Genomic DNA, 19,985 nt, shown 5'->3' with positions numbered 1-19,985 from the left:
TACAAGCGTATTTAGCAGTTTAATTTTCGATTTTTTTAGTACATTTTTTTGTTCTTTTTACGTTTTTATCTTGTTTATTTCAGGACTTTCATGACCAGAGGATCAAACACCCCGCTGGTACCCCCGTTTGAAGATCCCGAAACCGCATTGAAAAGAAACAAAGGAAAAGACGTGGAGAGTTCGATTACACCAAAGAAGTCACCTTTGTCCAATTTGAAGACTGTTTTTGGGAAAAAGAAGAGCAGCAAATCAGGAGCATCTAGTGCTTCTTTAGTAATCGACGAACCGGCTAAGGAAGATATTGAGTACGAGACCGAGGAAGAAGAAGAGCCTACATACGAGCACGAAACCGATTCAGAGGAAGAGTTAGCTATCACAATGGCTAACATTGATGAAATCCCCATGGGAGAATGGAAGAAGAGGATGCGCGACGACACTGGCCCGGGACTTGTGCAACCCGCAATTCCCGCGACTGCTACTTTCGAGCTAAAGAGTCATATCCTAGCTTTACTTAAAGAAATACCTTTTTATGGAAAAGACCATGAAGATGCCTACAAGCATTTGGACGAAGTCAATGATGTAGCCGATTACTTCAATGTTCCAAATGTGCCCCGCGAGACTCAGCTACTTCATATGCTTCCGGTGACATTCAAAGGAGCTGCAAAAGACTGGCTCAAGTCACTTCCCCCCGGATCAGTCACCACTTGGGCCAAGATGAAAGAAGAATTCATTGATCACTTTTTCCCACCTTCCAAGATAGCCAAGTTGAAGAAGGCCATTGCTAACTTTGAGCAACAAGTTGGAGAGTCGCTATATGAAGCATGGGAGAGGTACAAGAGCTTACTAAGAAACTGCCCACACCATGATCTAAACAGCCAGCAAGAAGTCTCCATCTTCTATGATGGAGTCAATGTCACAACCAGGCAGTTACTAGACTCGCAAGGCCCGCTCACAAAGAAGCCGCCCCCGGTGATCAAAGAATTGATTGAAGAATTCTCTAAACACTCTACAGAATACCACAACCCTAGACATGATGTCACAAGGGGAGCCGCTTATGCAACTACTGAAGACTTATCCGCGGTCATGGCTATGCTAAAAACCATGGATAGGAGGATGGATAAAATGGATCAAACGATCCATATTATTCGGGTGGGTTGTGAAAACTGCAATGGGCCTCACCTCATTAGAGACTGTGATTTAGATGAGAATGGCAACAAGAAGGTTCAAGTGTGCTACTCACGTGGAGACCGATATGATGAAGACTGGCGCAAACAAAAGAAAGAATGGCTCCCTTATGAAGAGTACAAGAAAGCCAAGGAGGAAAGGTTTAGGCAAAAAGGGAGAGGGTTCTACCAAAAGGAGGAGCCGGTGCAAGAAAGGAAGCCAAACTTGGAAGAAATGCTCACCAAATTTGTAGCTGCTTCAGAAAAAAGACATAGTGACCATGATGCTGCAATTCAAGAAACAAGGACCATGCTTAGGAACCAGCAAACATCTATCCACAATATAGAAACGCAGCTTGGGCAACTTGCTCAACAAATCAACCAAAGGTCACCGGGGGAACTTCCTAGCAAAACTGAAAATAACCCACGAGGCGTGCACATAAACATAGTCACAACAAGAAGTGGGAAGATAATCACTCCCCTGGCACCTATTCAGACTGAGTCATCCAAGAAATCACAGAAGGAGGAGGCAGAAAAGCAAGCAGAGAACCAAGACATACAATCTGACAGCCCTACTCGCCGAGTACCACGTATGGACTCGGCGAGTACATCACAAAATACCACCGAACAGATTCCTGAAAAACTTTACCAGCCTCCCATGCCATACCCAGCCTGAGATAAGAAGGAGAAGTAGGAAGAAGAGTATCAGAAGTTTCTAGACCATATCAAGACTCTTCAAATAAACATACCCTTCATTGAAGCCGTCATGCAAATGCCCAAGTATGCAAAATTTCTTAAGGAACTTCTCACTAATAGAAGGAAGATGGAAGAAGTGAAGAAGGTAGTACTCAATGAAAACTGCTCAGCTGCTATGCTAAATAAGCTACCAAAGAAGAAAGGTGATCCGGGGAGTTTGACTTTACCTTGCCAATTTGGAAACTTGGCCACCATTCATGCCTTAGCCGATTCGGGAGCAAGTGTAAACCTAATGCCATATTCATTCTTTAAGAAGTTGGATCTCCCAGAACCAAGACCAATTCGCATGGCAATACACTTGGAAAAGACAGTCACCTTCCCAAGAGGCATATGCGAAGACATATTAGTCAAGGTGGACAAATTCGTCTTTCCCGCTGATTTTATCATTCTAGACATGGAGGCGGATCCACAAGTGCCAATCATCCTTGGAAGGCCCTTCCTCAACACGGCAAGTGCTATAGTAGACATGAGGGACTCAAAGCTCACCTTGCGGGTAGGAGAAGATTCAGTCACATTTGGGGTAGACCAAGCTATGAAGTATTCAAGGAACAGTGACGACACGTCATTCTCAATCGATATGCTTGACGAATTATTGGAGGAATGCATAACTGAAGATTGCAGCAAGTTCACAACTGATGATGAAGAATTTGATCCAGAAAAAGACTTGATGGAAATTGAAAGACTGCTGGAAGAAGCAGATTATGAAGAATTGGTAAAAAAAACTAACAGTTCTACTCGCCGAGTAGGACCGAACTACTCGCCGAGTTCCTCTGAAGAAAAGGCAGAAATCGTGAATACAGCCACAAACTCGCCGAGTACCCTACCTGCACTCGGCGAGTCCAACATTCAGAACCAAAAAACAGAGCTCAAAACTTTACCAGAACATTTGGAGTATGCTTTCCTTGAAGAAGGGAACCAAAAACCTGTAATCATAGCTGCTGACCTGTCCAATTCTGAAAAGGAAGAGCTAGTGCAAGTATTGAAGAAGCGGAAGCGGGCCATAGCATGGAGCATCACCGACATCAAGGGAATCAGCCCATCTTATTGCTCCCACAAGATCAATCTGTAAGAAGGAGCAAAGCCGGTTGTACAACACCAAAGAAGGTTAAACCCGAACATGCAAGAAGTAGTCAAAAAGGAAGTGGTCAACCTCTTAGATGTGGGAATTATCTATTCCATTTCCGACAGTCCATGGGTGAGTCTGGTCCAAGTGGTGCCCAAGAAAGGAGGGATGACGGTCATAACCAACGAAAAGAACGAACTAATTCCGACACGAACGGTAACCGGTTGGAGAGTGTGCATCGATTATCGAAAGCTAAACGATGACACTCGTAAAGACCATTTTCCCTTACCTTTTATTGATCAAAAGTTAGAAAGACTATCGGGCCATAACTACTATTGCTTTCTAGATGGATTTTCGGGTTATTTTCAAATACCCATAGACCCAATAGACCAAGAAAAGACCACATTCACTTGCCCAAGTGAGACTTTTGCTTATAGACGCATGCCCTTTGGGTTATGCAATGCACCCGCGTCTTTTCAAAGGTGTATGACAGCCATATTCCACGATATGGTTGAAAAATTCATGGAAGTTTTTATGGACAACTTTTCCGTTTTTGGATCTTCTTTCCATGATTGTCTCACAAATCTTGACTTAATGCTTGCTAGGTGTGAAAAAACCGACTTGGTCCTCAATTGGGAGAAATGTCACTTTATGGTAAAGGAGGGTATAGTTTTGGGTCACAAAGTTTCCAAAAAGGGAATTGAAGTGGATCGGGCAAAGATTGACACCATTGCCAAATTACCCCCACCAACTAATGTAAAGGGCATTAGGAGTTTTCTAGGACACGCGGGTTTTTATCGGCGATTCATAAAAGATTTTTCCAAAATAACTAGACCTCTAACACAATTACTACTAAAAGATGCACCATTTAATTTTACTAAAGAGTGTTTAGAGGCATTTGAATTTTTAAAGGAAAAATTAACTAATGCCCTGATCATTATTGCACCAAATTGGAACTTACCCTTTGAGATTATGTGTGATGCTAGTGACTATGCATTAGGAGTTGTCCTTGGTCAAAGGGTTGATAAGCACTTTCAACCCATATATTATGCTAGCAAGACTCTAAACCCAACCCAAGAAAATTACACCACCACTGAAAAAGAATTATTAGATGTGGTGTATGCTTTCGACAAATTCCACCCTTACTTGGTTTTATCTAAAACTACTGTTTTTACTGACCACTTGGCTATCAAGTATATGTTTGCAAAATAGGATGCCAAGCCAAGACTGATACGATGGGTGCTACTTCTTCAAGAGTTCGACATAGAGATACGAGACAAGAAAGGAATGGAGAATGTAGCAGCTGACCACTTGTCAAGACTGGAGAACCCGCAATTGCAAGAAGATAAAGATGGAGACGACTTCCCGGACGAGTATATTATGGTGACCGTGGGAGAAGAGCCATGGTTCGCAGACATAGCTAATTATTTAGCTACAAAATACATCCCGAAAGATTTTAGCAGTCAACAGAAGAAGAAATTCTTTTCCGAATTAAAATATTACTTTTGGGACGAGCCATACCTCTTCCGGAGTTGTGCGGACGGGATCATACGAAGATGCGTATTCGGGAAGGAAAGCCGGAAAATATTAGAGCAATGTCATAGCGGGCCCACGGGTGGACATCATGGAGCACACTACACGGCAAAGTAGATCTTTGACATTGGGTTTTATTGGCCCACAATTTTTAAAGATGCAACCCAATTTTTCAAAGAATGTGATGCTTGTCAAAGAGTGGGAAACATTTCATACCGAAATGAAATGCCACAACATAGTATCCAAGTGTGCGAGGTGTTTGATGTGTGGGGAATTGACTTCATGGGACCATTTCGCATGTCTAAAGGAAACAAATACATACTAGTGGCGGGGGATTATGTATCCAAATGGACGGAGGCACAAGTATTACCAACAAATGACGGTCGGGTGGTGGTGCGTTTTTTAAGGAAATTATTTTCATGGTTTGGTTCCCGAAAGCCCTTATAAGTGACCGAGGCACACATTTTGCCAATGACCAATTGGAAAAGGTGTTAAAGAAATATGGGGTAACCCATAAGTTTTCCACATCATACCATCCACAAACTAGTGGACAAACTGAAGTGACAAATCGAGCCTTAAAGCGAATTTTGGAGAAATCGGTGGGGAGCAACCGCAAGGAATGGTCGGATAAGCTAGATAATGCACTTTGGGCTTTTCGGACAGCTTTCAAAACACCTATTGGTACTACACCATATAGGTTAGTTTATGGAAAGCAATGCCATTTACCGGTGGAGCTAGAACACAAGGCGTTTTGGGCTTTGAAGAGGTGTAACTTCAACATGGAGGAACTAAAGACCAATCGGTTAATGCAAATGAATGCTCTTGAAGAGCTAAGGAATGATGCATACTCTAGTTCATGGCTTTATAAAGAGAAGACCAAGATGTGGCATGACAAAATGATTAAAGATAAAGAAATTCATGAAGGCCAAAAAGTGTTGCTCTTCAACTCACGACTAAAGCTTTTCTCGGGGAAACTCAAGTCAAGATGGGATGGTCCTTTTCTAGTGAAGAAGGTGTTTCCACATGGTGCTATAGAGCTACTATCAAGAGATGGCACGCCTTTCAAGGTCAATGGTCATAGGGTTAAAAAGTATGAAGAAGGAGTCCCCCGGAATGAAGGAATGGAAGAGTTGCTGCTGCTGGAAGGGATTGCAACCACGTAGAAGGGGAGGAGTCCAGCTAATGACTCCCTAAAAAGAAGCGCTTCTCGGGAGGCAACCCGAGTTTCAAGTTTTCATTTTCTTTCCTTTCCTTTATTTTCATTATTTTTTTTCTTTTCTTCATCTATTTTTGAGAATATAACTGCTTGAGGACAAGCAATGCCTAGAGTGTGGGGTGGATGACTTAAAAACATGAGAAAATACACTATTTTTTCAAAATTTTCAAATTTTTTCAAACTGCAAGGTTTACTCACCGAGTAGGCACGTATACTCGGCGAGTACCTACTCGAGTAACCCGAAAAAACGCGTAACTGTAATTATACTCGGCGAGTAGACACTAAACACAGGTGAAATATAAAACTGTAAAAAAGAGGGTTTTCACCCATTTCATCCCCATACTCGCCGTGCACAGCGAACTCTCAAGCAGCCTCGACGATTTTAGTGATTTCGTCCAATTCTCTCCAATTTTCCACTCAATCTTCATCATTCAAAGAAAAAGGTAACATCTTTACACTATAAAGTTGTTAAAGGTTCGATCTTTATCATAGATTTGCCCCGATTTTGCTTGATTTCGTATTTGGGGGTTTCCTCAAATTCCAGGGTTTCAAATTAGCCATAAATTAGGTAATGTTAGGATGAATTTCTTTATGATTTATGGTTAGATAGGTCATTACAACAAACCCCTGTGAAAAATGTGGATTCTTGGACAGTTTATACAGGACTGGCACCAGAACAGCCCCGATGTTCATCCTACTCGCCGAGTAGGTCGTGTACTCGGCGAGTAGATGACTAATCAGACCCGATTTCTTTGTTTTTAATTACTGGGTATTGTTTGTTTGTGTTTTTTTTATGTTTGTATGCAGGAATCATGGCCAGAAGGGGGCAGTCTTCTCGTGGGGGGAGCCAAAGTGATATCCCATGGCTTTCTTTTCAACAAATCACTTCTAAGTCATCCCAAACAAGGGCCAGAAACAGATTAGAGGCCCTCAAGCAAAAGGAAATTCATCTACCAAATGCAGTCGACTGGGGGTGGTTGGGCAATGTGGGATTGGAGGAGGAGCTTACACCTTACTTGGTGAAGGAATGCAGTCTGGGGTATACCACCATCACATGTGATGGGTGGTTACAATTATTCAAGATTCAAGAACCCGTGTATGTCGAGATGTGTTGGGAATTTTTCGCTACCATCTCATTCCGAGGTGGTAGTGAGTATTACAACCACAACACATCTCTTTTTCTTTGGGCGGGGAGATACGACAATGCAACATTGCTGAGTTCTCTTGGAGGTTAGGAATTTATGACCAGAACATGATGATGACTGAAGATTTTGAAGCCTTTTTGGAGAACTGCCATAAAGAACTTCCTGAGGCAGTGGTGGCCTCAACATGGTGGAACCAGATTGCTAACCGGGTGTATATCCCTTCCACCGCCCAAGAAGGCCACATTCGCTCACCAATCCACCGCCTCATCCACCGTTTTGTGGCTAGCACCATCAACCAGAGGAAGGATTGGGACAAGGTCCCAACCCTCGACATCTTCTATTTATGGAGTATTATTACTCCCGACGCTTTTTGCAACATCCCATATTGCATTGCCAAATTCCTCGCTGAAGGGGCGGTTAAAGAAAAAGTCAACTCAAAAATCAATGGAGGCATGTTTGTGACTAGGCTAGCGAGGTCGTATGGGATTCTAGATTTGCCACAAGCTCGGGCACTCACGGTTATCCACCCTCCACCATTCAACACTGCACTATATCGGAGGGCACGGATAGTCGAGAAGTTTGGCGACTCATTCACCATTCCACATGAAGACGAGCCGATGATCCCCGAGGAGCCGGGAAGGCGGGTCCGACAGCGTAGTGAGCAGGTGCGAGAAGACCCACCGGTTATTCCGATGGAGGAGGACAATGACGGATGGAACCAATTGGAGTACCGACGCTACTTGGATGACATTGGACAAGGGGTGAATTATAATAACCAATCTTTTGAATACCTTTTCCAACAAATGAATATTGCCCCATGACCCGGTCCCGGATATCCATATATTATGAGTTGGGACGAGCGAATGAGGAGAAGAGATGGAGAAGGAGGAAGTGGCGCGGGAGGAGCCGACATGGAAGATGAAGAATGAAGGTTTTTTTTTTATGTTTTTATGATGTTTTGTTATGTTTTGAACAAATGTTAAACATTTGGATGATGTTTGTTTTGTGGGTTGATTATTATTGTCACTTTGTTTAACTTTTTCAGGGATAGAAGATTAGGAGGCATACTAATTTGTGAGGGTCAAGAAAGGAATGAGAGGTTTTCATGAAAAATATGGAGTCTTGTTCTTAGGATTGCATCCGTGAGAGTCGAGAGTAATGGAAAGTGTTGCTGCTGAAGGAATTAGAGTGAGGGTCAGTTTGCATTTCCAAATTCAACACCAGAGTCAAAGGGAACGTCAGTTGGACCAGTTTTGGCACAACAGCGCCTACTCGCCGAGTGCACACACTCTACTCGGCGAGTACCTGATTTATTACACGATATCGTTCTAAGACAAGAGCTACTCGCCGAGTCCAAGCTACTACTCGCCGAGTAGACTGCCAATTTTCGATTTCCAGAATTGCTTTGGGCACTTTCAATGCAACAACTACCCACTTTTTGTGAGGATTTGCCACTGGATATTTTCTTAAGAGCTTGTTCCGTGAAATTTTCGAGCTGTCAACCACACGAGACATGACACCCAAGCCATGGATGAGCTGTTCCCATGGCTAAAGTCAAGAGAAGAAGGAGCTAAAGAAGAGAGTATCAACCTATCAACTGCTACCCCAGGGGAGTTTGTTCCAATTCCCTCTTTATATTTGCATTTTTTTTGCATAGTATGCAATTAGGGCATTGCATAAAATAAGTGTGGGGTAGGGGGTTGGTCACATATTAGAAAACTTAGAATCTTAATTTAGGCTAATTTTAAAAAAATTGTTGCATACCAAAAATATTACTTAAGGATTTAATTTAGAAAATTTTGGTAAAAACAAATCAGGATTCCATATTAGAATTGTGTTGATGATTGCATGAAAACCCAAATGTTTAGTTGAGCCTATACATGTTCTAGTGCATTTGTGGCTTCCTTATTCCAATGAAATCATGGGACAAAAACACGACCCCGCTCAGCCTGAGGGATGCAATATTTTTAGCAACCTAAACCTGAAATGTATCCAGAAAAATTATTATCATTAGCCAATAAAGGTTGAGATTGAGCGCCCCTGCTTAAGCATGTAGGAATTTGAGTGAAAAAAAGTGAGGTACATGTAAAAAAAAGAGAGAGAATTACAAGAAAAGTTTGAAGAATTTTCGAGCAAATAAAGTGAAGATCAAAAGATCAAAATTCCAAGAAATTCAAAAAGTTGAAGATACCAAAAATCAAACATTAAAGGTGGTGAATTCAAAGAGATCAAAGATCAAATTATGAAGAAAGTGAAGAATTCAAAAGAGCTCCATAGTGGTATCGAAAAGTTGTAATTCTAGATTATGTATGCTTGGGTTGCTCAATTAAAAATACCTTGAGGGTAAGAGGTTTTCTGTGGATGGATTCGGAGGGTTGCATAAAATGAGCATAGTTCGGGGTGAGTGGGCGAATGTTTATGAGGATTGTGAGTATTTGGAGTATGGGGGTCCTTAGGAAAAATTTTAGACACAAATGTATGCGTTGTGGTCTTGGCATAATGGCTGGGTTAGATTGGAGTTGTTATATGTGATTCCGATATGTTTAAAATTTAGTTTTGCTTGGGGGCAAGCAGAAGTCAAGTGTGGGGTATTTTGATATGTGCACAATTAGTTAGTTATTTAGCATACATTTTTATTCATTTTTAACTAATTATGTGAATAATATGGACAAAAGGTACTTAATATTGTTTAAATTTTGTTTTCAGTCCAAAAGACATGCTTGGGAGTGAAAGGGAACAAGGGAAAGCAATTGAAGACCAAAGAGTGAAGATTGAGGGACAAATGCTAATTTACTCGGCGAGTACACGAGTCTACTCGGCGAGTCCAGCTGAATATTCCAAAAGATAGCCACGACTCCTGATTTAAGACGGATAACAACGAGTCTAGTCGGCGAGTTGGGTCTGCTACTCGCCGAGTACACGCTGTTTTGAGATATCTATAAAAACCAAGCCTTTATCCGATGGGACTACTTTTATGGCAATTTTTGAAGATCCTTCTGCGATTGGGAACCCTGGAAGACGCTGAGGAATTCTAATCTTCAACCTTTTGAAGAATTAAAGCAACTAGGTTAATCATTCCACTTAGCTTTAGGAATTGAGTATGTCTAATCTAGTTAAACTTGTTTTATTGTTTGTTTTTACTGCAACTATGAGCTAAATACGTTTTTGTTTCTGTTTGGGGAATACCAAGGAACTCCTATGGTTTAATTCTTAGCTTTTGATTAATTGTTTATTGGTGATCTATTAAATTAAGTTTGTTAAAGAACCTTATGCATTAATCACAATTATTTTCTGTTAATTGGAAGACAATTAAGCTGCATGAACATCTCTTAGTTGTTAACCTCATATGTCTATGTGAATTCTAAATCATATGCTTAGGAATAATGATTATGAAACTAAGATTAATAAGACAATAGTTAGATTAATGTGTGAGCTTGTTTGAGAAACCATAAAACAAGAGGTTAATTGAACCACTAAATTGATTAACCACTACAAATCTTATTTAATCCAAATTGTTAATCTAGGGAATTAATTAGTTTAAACACTTGATCACTGCTTGAATTAATTGATTGTCTAAGGGTTAAGAGTAATGAACATGAACCTAACCATTATAATTGGTAGCCAATAACAATTAATCTATCATAAATACAAAATAACCATAGGAGTGAATTGGTTGAACCTAAATAGAAACATCTTTGTCAAATTTGGTGAATTAGTTGTTTGCTTCAGTTAATTAGTTAATTAAGTGTGCTTAAGGTTCTAGTCTTGCAAAACTAGAAGAAAAACCTTTTACTTTCATTAATTGTTTTAGTTAAAATTAGTTATTAGTTTAATTTTCCGTTACCTGAGTTCGATACCTTACTTACTAAACTATACCACTAAAAGACAGGTTCACTGCCTTTGTGTGCTAAATTTACTAATAAAAAGTAGGAATAAAACAAGTGCATCTAACACACATCACTTTCCAAAGCCGCTGTCAACTCTGATCATATCAGATACGCGTGTCCTTAGATAAGGGATCATATATTCCTCCATTCTAGATATCGTATGAGACATGATTTCAAATCATTCTCTTTGTACTATATCTCGATTCCCGATTTATGACGACTGACTAATTGAACAAATCAAATTAGCCCTAGCTCGGCCGAGCATTTACGTTTGTCATCACTAAATCATCGACGGGCCCAAAGATATCGCTATTATCCTACCTTGGATAAAAGGAACAGATAAACTTTGATACAATGCTTGCTTGCACTTACTCACCCAATCACACACAACAATATGTTTTATAACACCAAGTTACTAGTGCGTTTACATATTATCAATGTGCAACCGATTTGCAAGATACAACTCACACATCTCGGTTTCAAGAATATAAGATGTTATCGTCTCACCAATCACTCGTGATACAATTCATGGAGTGATCCAAGTGAGCGTGGGTTTAATCCAATGCTCAAATCATATTCATAAGCACTCATGAACGTTGCATCAAACATTTGCTTATGTCTAATACTCTTTTAGACAATCCACACACCAATTCACGACAGTCTTCATTCATACTTACTTCCAACATATGAACGACTGTGGCCCGTTCGAATAATTTGACTGTTCTCAACCAATTAAATTATTCAGGAAGTCAAAACATGCAAAGTGAAACACAAGGATAATACTAATCCCATATGGCCTCAAACCTTTGAGCATAAATAAAACACCTTTTATTTATCACCATATCAATTACTCATTATTTTTTGTTTCGGTTAATCAAGTTCTTACTTGAATTATTACACTTGTCCTATGCTCCAAGCATGCACACAATGTTTACCTATGGTTCTTACTTTGTGAAATAGATCAAATTGAACACATTTTCAATCATTCTCATTTCACAACTCCAAATTCTTTTTCATAAGTGTAAGAATATCAAATTCTTGCCACTTATGGAATATGTTAGATTTTGATCCTTTCGTAATGTCACCGCACCAAAGTCACAAAGACTATTGCCAATGAAATTACAAAGTCCTCAATTGGAGATTCTTACAAAACAATTCCTTAGATATGATGTCTCTCACTCAAAGTACATTCCTTTGAACATCCTTTTTCATAAAAGTTTCTAATCTACACACAGATTTTCAATATTCAATTCCCAATATGGACACGTTTCCATATTTTCCATATGACAACTCATTCTTAATAGAATCTTATCTATTCATAATAATGTCGATATGGTCCATCCAATAAGGAAACATTTCCATATTTTCCAATACTATACTTCTAACTGCTCACAAGCGACCAATCCTCGGCGAACTTTGGATTGTCCTTTGATAGTTGTTTAATTATCTTAGTCCAAATCGATTCTTTTCCTTTTCCCTCTAAATGCGCTAGACATTTGGAAAATTTTAGAATGGTCAAATATTATAGCATTTGCAATCGATCCAATACCCGAAGCGTATGGGACACGATGCATAATGTCTTACACAAAGATTCGATACTTTATCAATCTTCTGCCATAATATTTTATGTGCTATGTTCTCAAAATTCGAACTATGAAGAGGAATGCCATAATCATAATCGAAATTTTAAGAACACACTATTTACCTTTGACTAAATTTATTAACATTCCACAACCTAAGCCTTTAGATTTGAAATGAAGCATAATATTCTCTCCCTTAATTATAGCAAAACAACTTTACAACCCTTTTGACTTTGCAAGATATAACTCTTGTTTTCTATAATTAATATTGCCAACTTGCAATACGTGCCTTAATAATCATACAATCATAACATTTATGCTCCCACTATCAACATAACACTTATGCTCCCACTAGCTTTGACATGTATTCAGAAACCAACTTAACTTCTAGAAAATCAATACTTATTGAATTTCTTAAGTTCATGTTTCTAATACTCAGTGCTTTGATAATCTTTTATCAAGGCTTCTTGAACTTATACACATTTGCCTTAAATAGTTTATATGTGTGTCTAAACAATTAAGACTAATTGCCAGACCTCACAATTCAAATCATGGAAAGGGATACCGTAACCATAATTGAATTTGAGATTGCAATTTTACAATCACTATCTTCTTAAAATCTTTCTTAGTGAAAGCATTTCCTCACAATCATTTTCATGAAGGAGGAAATCTTATGACACTTAGATTTAAATGATGTATGTGTTCCTATCCATGTGAATTTGTCAAAACCAAAGTTTACGACAAATTCAAACTCATATGGACCGAACTTTCTTAATCTTGATTTCTTGCCTTATGGTAGCACATCTGCCCACCACGTCTTCCAAGTAGCTAAGCAGCTGACCCTTTCCTATCAATGTATTCTCCGTTGATCAAGGTCCTTGCCTTTTATGCATTCGAACGAGAACTTGTAGAACTCATATGCATAATTAACTCAATTGGAATGTCATAGAAAAAAAATAATGTCAACACGATAGGTTGTAAACCTCAACTCGTGTGCTAGTGATGATCGATAAGGTTTATTTGATTTGTTCTTGAAACCTTTCAAGACCATTAAGACTCCCACTGACTCCTTGACATATAAGATTCTCTTGTCAATAAACATTTCTTGACAAACAAATATTCAAGAGTTAGTGTAGCTTTTATCAAAACACTTCATAAATTGGTCTTAGTTGGTCTTTGTCTTATCCAAGACATCACAGCTTATCAATTTCAAATGTGCGAGAACAAGAAAACCTTTTTCCATATTCTACATTTGATGAATGTTATAAACCTTCTTAATACTTGCCACTCATTGTCACAATCTTAACTTTAAGACTTGTTATTGGAACGAAGTATGATTGACTTTTTGATTTAACCATTTCTCCAATCCTTGATTCCTCTTCTTAAACATACAATTGTACTAAGACTCAGTTAGAGGATCAATTGAGATATGGTTCTTAAACATTAAGACCTATCATAAAGCATAAAAGGTACTCTCCCTTCTTCTTAGAATGGAGAAACTTTTACTTTTCTGCCTACTTGATTCTTCTTATTCGTTCTGCTATTGATTTAAACTTTTTCAATCAATTCAGAATTACACTTAATCTTATAAGTATAATCATATTTACTAAACCTTTAGTAAATCATGATGAATATCTTTGTTACTCTTATGGTGAACTTGATCAACACACAACTTTGTGTGCTCGATCTCCTAGTCCTTCACTTGACACTTTGTCAATGAATTAGTCTAATTTCCAAATATGAAATTTCTCATTCATCATGCAACCAAGTTGCATGATTCCAAGTTTCTGTCCAATTGAAATTTGGGCGATGAGAAACTCTCCCTATTTGGTAAATTCTCGACTTTCCATAAATAACATAATAAGAACCAAATCCATTATTGCTAATATTCAAACATCAATTTTTCATATACGCCATTGCAAGGATAAATAAGTAATATAAAATCAAAATTTATTTTATTGCAGAAAAATTTGTCCTTACAATGCAATTCATTGAAAAACTATGCTAATACATCTTTCTTAGCAATCTAATTCTAACTCTAAGTAGTAGCTCAAGAATCTAATCTTCGAGAAATGCGATCGAAATCCATTCCTTCACGGTTAGATTCTGATCACTTCTTCCCTTAAGCTTCCTTTCTTTTCTTCGATCCTACAAAACATCAATTGTAATCTTATCACTTTATGTATTAAGGATCTAGAATAGAAGCTTAAAAGAGCTAGTTAATGGATTTTACCTATATTAGAGCCATATGTTTCGACTCTCCCATCTCTTAGATCTCTTAGGTAAATGGGGCAGCTTCGTCTCCAATGCCCTTTCTCTTGGCAATGAAAGCAAATTGACTCTTTTGGAACATGACATGGAACTACTTCAGACATTGCCTTTCTCTTATGATCAAACTTTTCGATCATAGCATGTCTTTCGTTGCCATTGTCTACATCCATAGAGGTCTTGAAGGCAGATTCACCAATCAACTTTGCTTTTTCCATTGCGCCAAAACATTTCTGATTCAGCAGCAATAAGCATGTAGGTGAGATCTATAAGGGTCACGTCGCGGTTCATCATATAGTACTCTCTTAAGAACTCACTATATGAGTTAGGAAGTGACTGAAGAACCCAATCAACAGCCATTTCCTCACAGACAACGGATCCCGACATTCTAATGTGTGACTTCATCCCTAGGACGTGTGCACACACCGACTTTCCTTCTTTATGTTTACTTGCCAAAAGGGCTTGAGTGATCTTGAAATTTTCAAGCCTTTGAACTTGTGGGTTAGGGAGAATAATTGGAGGAGGTGGAGGAAGTGAAGCATGATTTCTTGTTCCTCGATCGAATCGTGGAATATCATCTTCATGTGGAAAGCTTGTTCCATGGGATTTGGTAAGACCATAGTTGTCAAACTTTGACATCTACAAAACAGGAGAAAACGAATTCAAGTTAGTTGATTGATTGAGTCCTTAGTAAATCACCTAAATGAAATACTAAGGCTAGTACCCAACACAATATTCTACAACTCGGGAGAGGGATGTCGTAACCCAAATTGCAGAACATTTGAAGGTAAGTGAATGACGATTCACTAATTTCCACCATGAAAAACGAAAAAGAAATTTACGTTTTAAATCTATGAAAACTCGTAGATCCTTTGAGATTCATTGAACATTTCAATGGCATGTTTAAATCTCGATATGCCCCTCTTGTTTGTGACCGGGATGCCGAGGATCACAAAGAGGGTGTGAATAACCATGCAAACTACATGGTGCCCCCCACATGTTACAGTCACCTATTCGATGTGCCGGTAAACCACACACGCTCCACCGAACTACGACAAAACATTGAGTCACCCTTTGCTTAGAACCATTTAGTGTGCTGGTAAACCACACACGCTCCACTAACGTCTTCGCAAGGGCACAAAGTGTAATTTCATGGAATTGCATCAATTCACTTTTGCCTAAGTAACTAAGATTGAGAATTTGAAAAACATTTAGTTACTTTAGTAATTCATTATACTTATAATGGAAGGTTTCGTCCTATCCTACCCGTTCGGCTAACGACCCTCCACTAGTCAAGAGTGCGGTGGGTAAGAGTGGATACCCATTCAATTGCCATTTTATAGGCAATTTCCTTAAATACCCCTTATAGACCAGCTTCGTGAATGAGGCCTACTAACGGTAAGACTAACTTTTACTCATACATATATATAATGTTAGACTTTTAATGTTACATATAGTATAGGGTATATTTTACACTTTTAAAATACTAGGTGGTCAAATTTAATAATTATGCCTTTAATTCAATTAAATTGTAAACCAAAACTGATGAGATTAAAACTTAATCTTGAAGATCGATTAGATCTTAAACAGGTGAATGATATTAAACAGCAAGAACACGAAAATAAAGAACAAGTCAAGAATGAATCAAACGTGTCGAATGATTTTAAAACAACCCTCAGAAGAGCTCGATCAAGAACATCAACTGTAGAGGGTTAGAGGTTTACAGGAACGATAAAGAAAATCAAAGCAATCGTAATTCTATCTTGTAATCTAGATCGTTATACTCTGAATCGTTAACCTAATATGCATGCAAGCATATACTTATATAATAAACCTAACAGGCTCTCGGTTGGACAGGCCCAAACCGGAGTACAAAATAAATGTTTTAACAGTCGAGCCCAATGACGCAATCCTTAAGCGAATCTTCAACCCAACAATCTCCCCCTTTGCGTCAATTGGAGCGAGATCTTCACTTGTTACTTGGGCCAGCAGCGGTAGCAGGTACTTTCTTCTTCACAGTCTGAAACAGACGAGAGATCAGAGCAAGTATCATCTGTCTAAACCTGATGTACCATTGGATCATGTCGTTGAAGTACTTAACATCATCCGCTGCATTCTCTTTACACCTTCGGATAATCGACAACACGTGCTCTAGACAAGCAGTGGTGTAAAGATGTTTGTCAGCTAAAGCAAAGAGACATTTCTGTCCTTCTGCTCTAGTGAACATAACCGAATTGCATCTCGGGTCGATCTTGCCCATTTTAATTTGATTGAGATCACTGGCCGATCCCACAGGAGCTATCTTCGGTTTCTTCTTGAATACTGTGGCTACCTCCTGATCCATTAGGGCTACCTCCATGATGTAACAGACTAACATCCTTTTGAGATGGTCTATAATCGGACCATATTCAACTTCATTCGTCAAGAGGATGTTATGCAAAACGATCCAATCATGAGGATTTAGGTTCGGTAGATCTGCCAGGGATATAAGATGTTCAGTTTTTGCAGACCCTTGAATCACTCTGAACCGAACATTGATGAATCTTCCTTCGGTATAAGGCTTCAAAACCCGAACATTCACTATCTTCTGGGCCCTCCATGTTTGATACTGAGGACGAGCAGCCTTCAGATAGAATTCGATCAGCTCCCTATCAACCTCAGGGTTAGGATGAGGGACTTCAAAAATATTGGAGAAGGCGTGGAAGATAAACGCCTTTCGAGTCAACGGCATGTCGAACTGCGAATCGACAGAATTATAGCAGTCGAAGGAGATCACCGGCTCGAGCCATAGGATGCTAGGAGTATCTATGGCCTCCTTAATCATTCGCTCCCGAGTCCAGGCAGGGAAGAGAGTCTTCCTGCTCTCAAGGAGATCGTGGGCTTCTTTCCTCTTGCGTTCGGCTTCTTCAACCTCTCGCGCCACACGATTGATATCATCATCAACATTGCGACTGTTTTTACATTTCAACATGTCCGCAATGGTTTCTTCATCTTCATCTTCATCTTCTTCCTCAGCTATGTTTTTCCCTTTATCCTTCACACCCGAACCCGAAGCTTGACCAGTCGGAGGTGGTTCGGTTGTGTGAGTAGCTTTGGAGGAAGGAGGTGGTTTCGATCCGGACTTTACTTCTCCCCCTTGTTTCGGATCGGACACGAAACTAGGTAAGCCTTCGATTTTGCTGAGAAGGTCCATGGCAGGAGCAAGTTTTTCAGCAAGGGTTCGCCTTACCGAATGATTGAGTATCGGATCGTGTGCTTCTAGGATGTTAGATAGGGCAGCGTGTACATCCGAAACACAAGTTTTTATAACCTCCCGTTCAGATCGAAGAGCTTCAAGCTATTGTTGAGAGTTTGAAAGCTGAGTGCTCTTGACCTTAAGGGCGGTGGTTTTGCTTGCCAGAACGTCCATTAACGAATTTTCAGCTGCGAGATCCTCTTGTAGCTTAGCGAGGCGCTCATCAATGGAGGCACGAAGAGCCGAGTTGTCATTGCTGATTGATTGGCGAAGTGTAGCGAATGACTGTAACTCCGTTGAGACGAACTTTGCCAATTGCTGAACGATTGGTTCCAAAGTTGTCTTGGTGGCATCAGCGCTCTCCTGTAAGGACTTCAACAGGGAAGAGGCGTCTGAGAATAGTTTATCGACTTTTGCGGTCGCTGCCTCACAGGCTTTTCTAGAGGCGTCTATGGTGGCTGTGGCTGAAGCTACAGAATCATGCTGAGCCCTGGAGAAGGCATCAACAATCTTCTGAAGAGCGGCTTCAGAGAGAGAGAGGATGGAGTGTTTGTGGATGACGCAAGAAGCAAATCAACCTTCTCGTTTAGCTCCTTTAGATGTTTCCTTGTTACTGGAGCATCATCCTCTTCGTCACTTTGAACCTGAAACAGACTAAAGTAGACCGAATCGAAGGTCATGTTTTCACTGCCAAGGAACGGGTTATCTCCATCAGAGGCATGATCTGGAGATGGTGGGGGTGGTGAAGCTGGGGGTGTGGTGGTTTTTGTAGGTTCAGGTTGAGTGTTGGTTGGGGTAGTTTCGGGTGGTGGTTGAGTGTGGGTAGGTTTGGTTGTATGGTGGGTTTCGGTTTGAGGTGGTTCGGTTACGGGTGTGGTTTCGGTTACAGGTGGTGTTTCGGTTGCAGTTGTGAAAATGGGTGGTGGTATAGGGAAAGATGTTGTAGGAATGGTTGTAGTGGGGGTTATGGTGGGAATGGAAGTAGGGATTGTTTGAGTGGGTGAAGGAATGGGTGAAGTATGGATTTCCATGTCTGGGGTAGGAGATCGGGTTGGGGTGTTGCCTCTTGGAGGGGTTTCGCCTCGTTGAGAGCCGTCCGAATCCGAACTCTCACCTTCTGAGTCACTTGAAGAGGAAGGGATGACAAGCTTTCGCTTCGGTTGAGTCTTCCTTCGCTTCGGTTGTGGTGACTGGGCAGGTTTTGTTTGTTTCCTCTTCCTGGGAGAAGGACCTTTTGGAGCTTTGGTCACTTGCTTCCCTTTTTCCGCCTTTTTGACCCTGTTAACCGGTTTGTCAGCATCATGGATGGACTTTAGCATTTCCGGTGTAAGTTGCCTAGGTCCAGTCGCTTTGAACTCCTTAATCGTCCGGATGAGCCTGCTGTCAGAGGGAACATCGCCATACATTGTCTCCGGAATAGAGCCAATGAACGAAAACTTAGATGCATCAGAGACGATGATCTTCGTGGTATGAAAAGTACCGACCGAAGACATCGATGCACCAGCATTAGTGGGAATATCCAACTTATCCATCGCCCATTTTGTAATGAGAATCCAGAACCGGGCAAACGACACCTCAGAATGTCGTGATGAGGAAGAAAGGCTCTGGATGAGCTGCTGCCAGAGGACCAACCCAAAGTCTAGGTTGACTCCGTTGTAAATTGCATACATAATCGACAGGAACAGTCGACTTGAACCATCAGATCCTGAGCTCCTTTTAGATAAGCCCTTGAAGAAGACTGTGAACATGCCGTTCCACTGTGGCGGCAAGCAGGATTTCTTGAACTTCGCAACGGAGGTGAGGACCTCCGTGTACCCCATGTTGTAAAACATGTTGTAAAGATGGCCCAACGGAATCGTCTCCGGATTTATTCTCGATGGGTCAGAAGCCAAACCTAGCAAAGTACCAAATCGTTGTTGAGAAATGGAGGTTTTGTGATCAGCAACCTCGAAGAACACCCGCTCGACTGCTTTGTCGTAATAGGCAGTCGCATACACCTGTGAGAGAATCTCCATGGGCACAGACTCAATCCTGGAGAGAGCTGGAGCGATTTGGGAGTACTTCAGGCACTCGATGATCGGCGACATATAAGAGTCGTACGCCAGAGGGTTGAGGTCGATCACCAAGCATTGGTGTGGA

The 19,985-nt window shown here is 40.3% G+C and overlaps 1 non-coding gene across 1 annotated transcript; it reads right to left on the bottom strand.

Annotated features, from left to right (window-relative positions):
• Nucleotides 1-762: 762 nt before the first annotated feature.
• On the bottom strand, nt 763-869 carry LOC111888425 (small nucleolar RNA R71). Its single transcript, XR_002849192.1, has one exon. It is a non-coding gene; the product is annotated as a small nucleolar RNA R71 (small nucleolar RNA).
• Between the last annotated feature and the right edge of the window lie 19,116 nt (nt 870-19,985).

Source organism: Lactuca sativa, chromosome 3 (genome assembly GCF_002870075.4).
Source record: "Lactuca sativa cultivar Salinas chromosome 3, Lsat_Salinas_v11, whole genome shotgun sequence".
NCBI lineage: Eukaryota > Viridiplantae > Streptophyta > Magnoliopsida > Asterales > Asteraceae > Lactuca > Lactuca sativa.
Note: the sequence above shows the minus strand (reverse complement) of the source record. Positions and strands in the feature narration are given on the sequence as shown.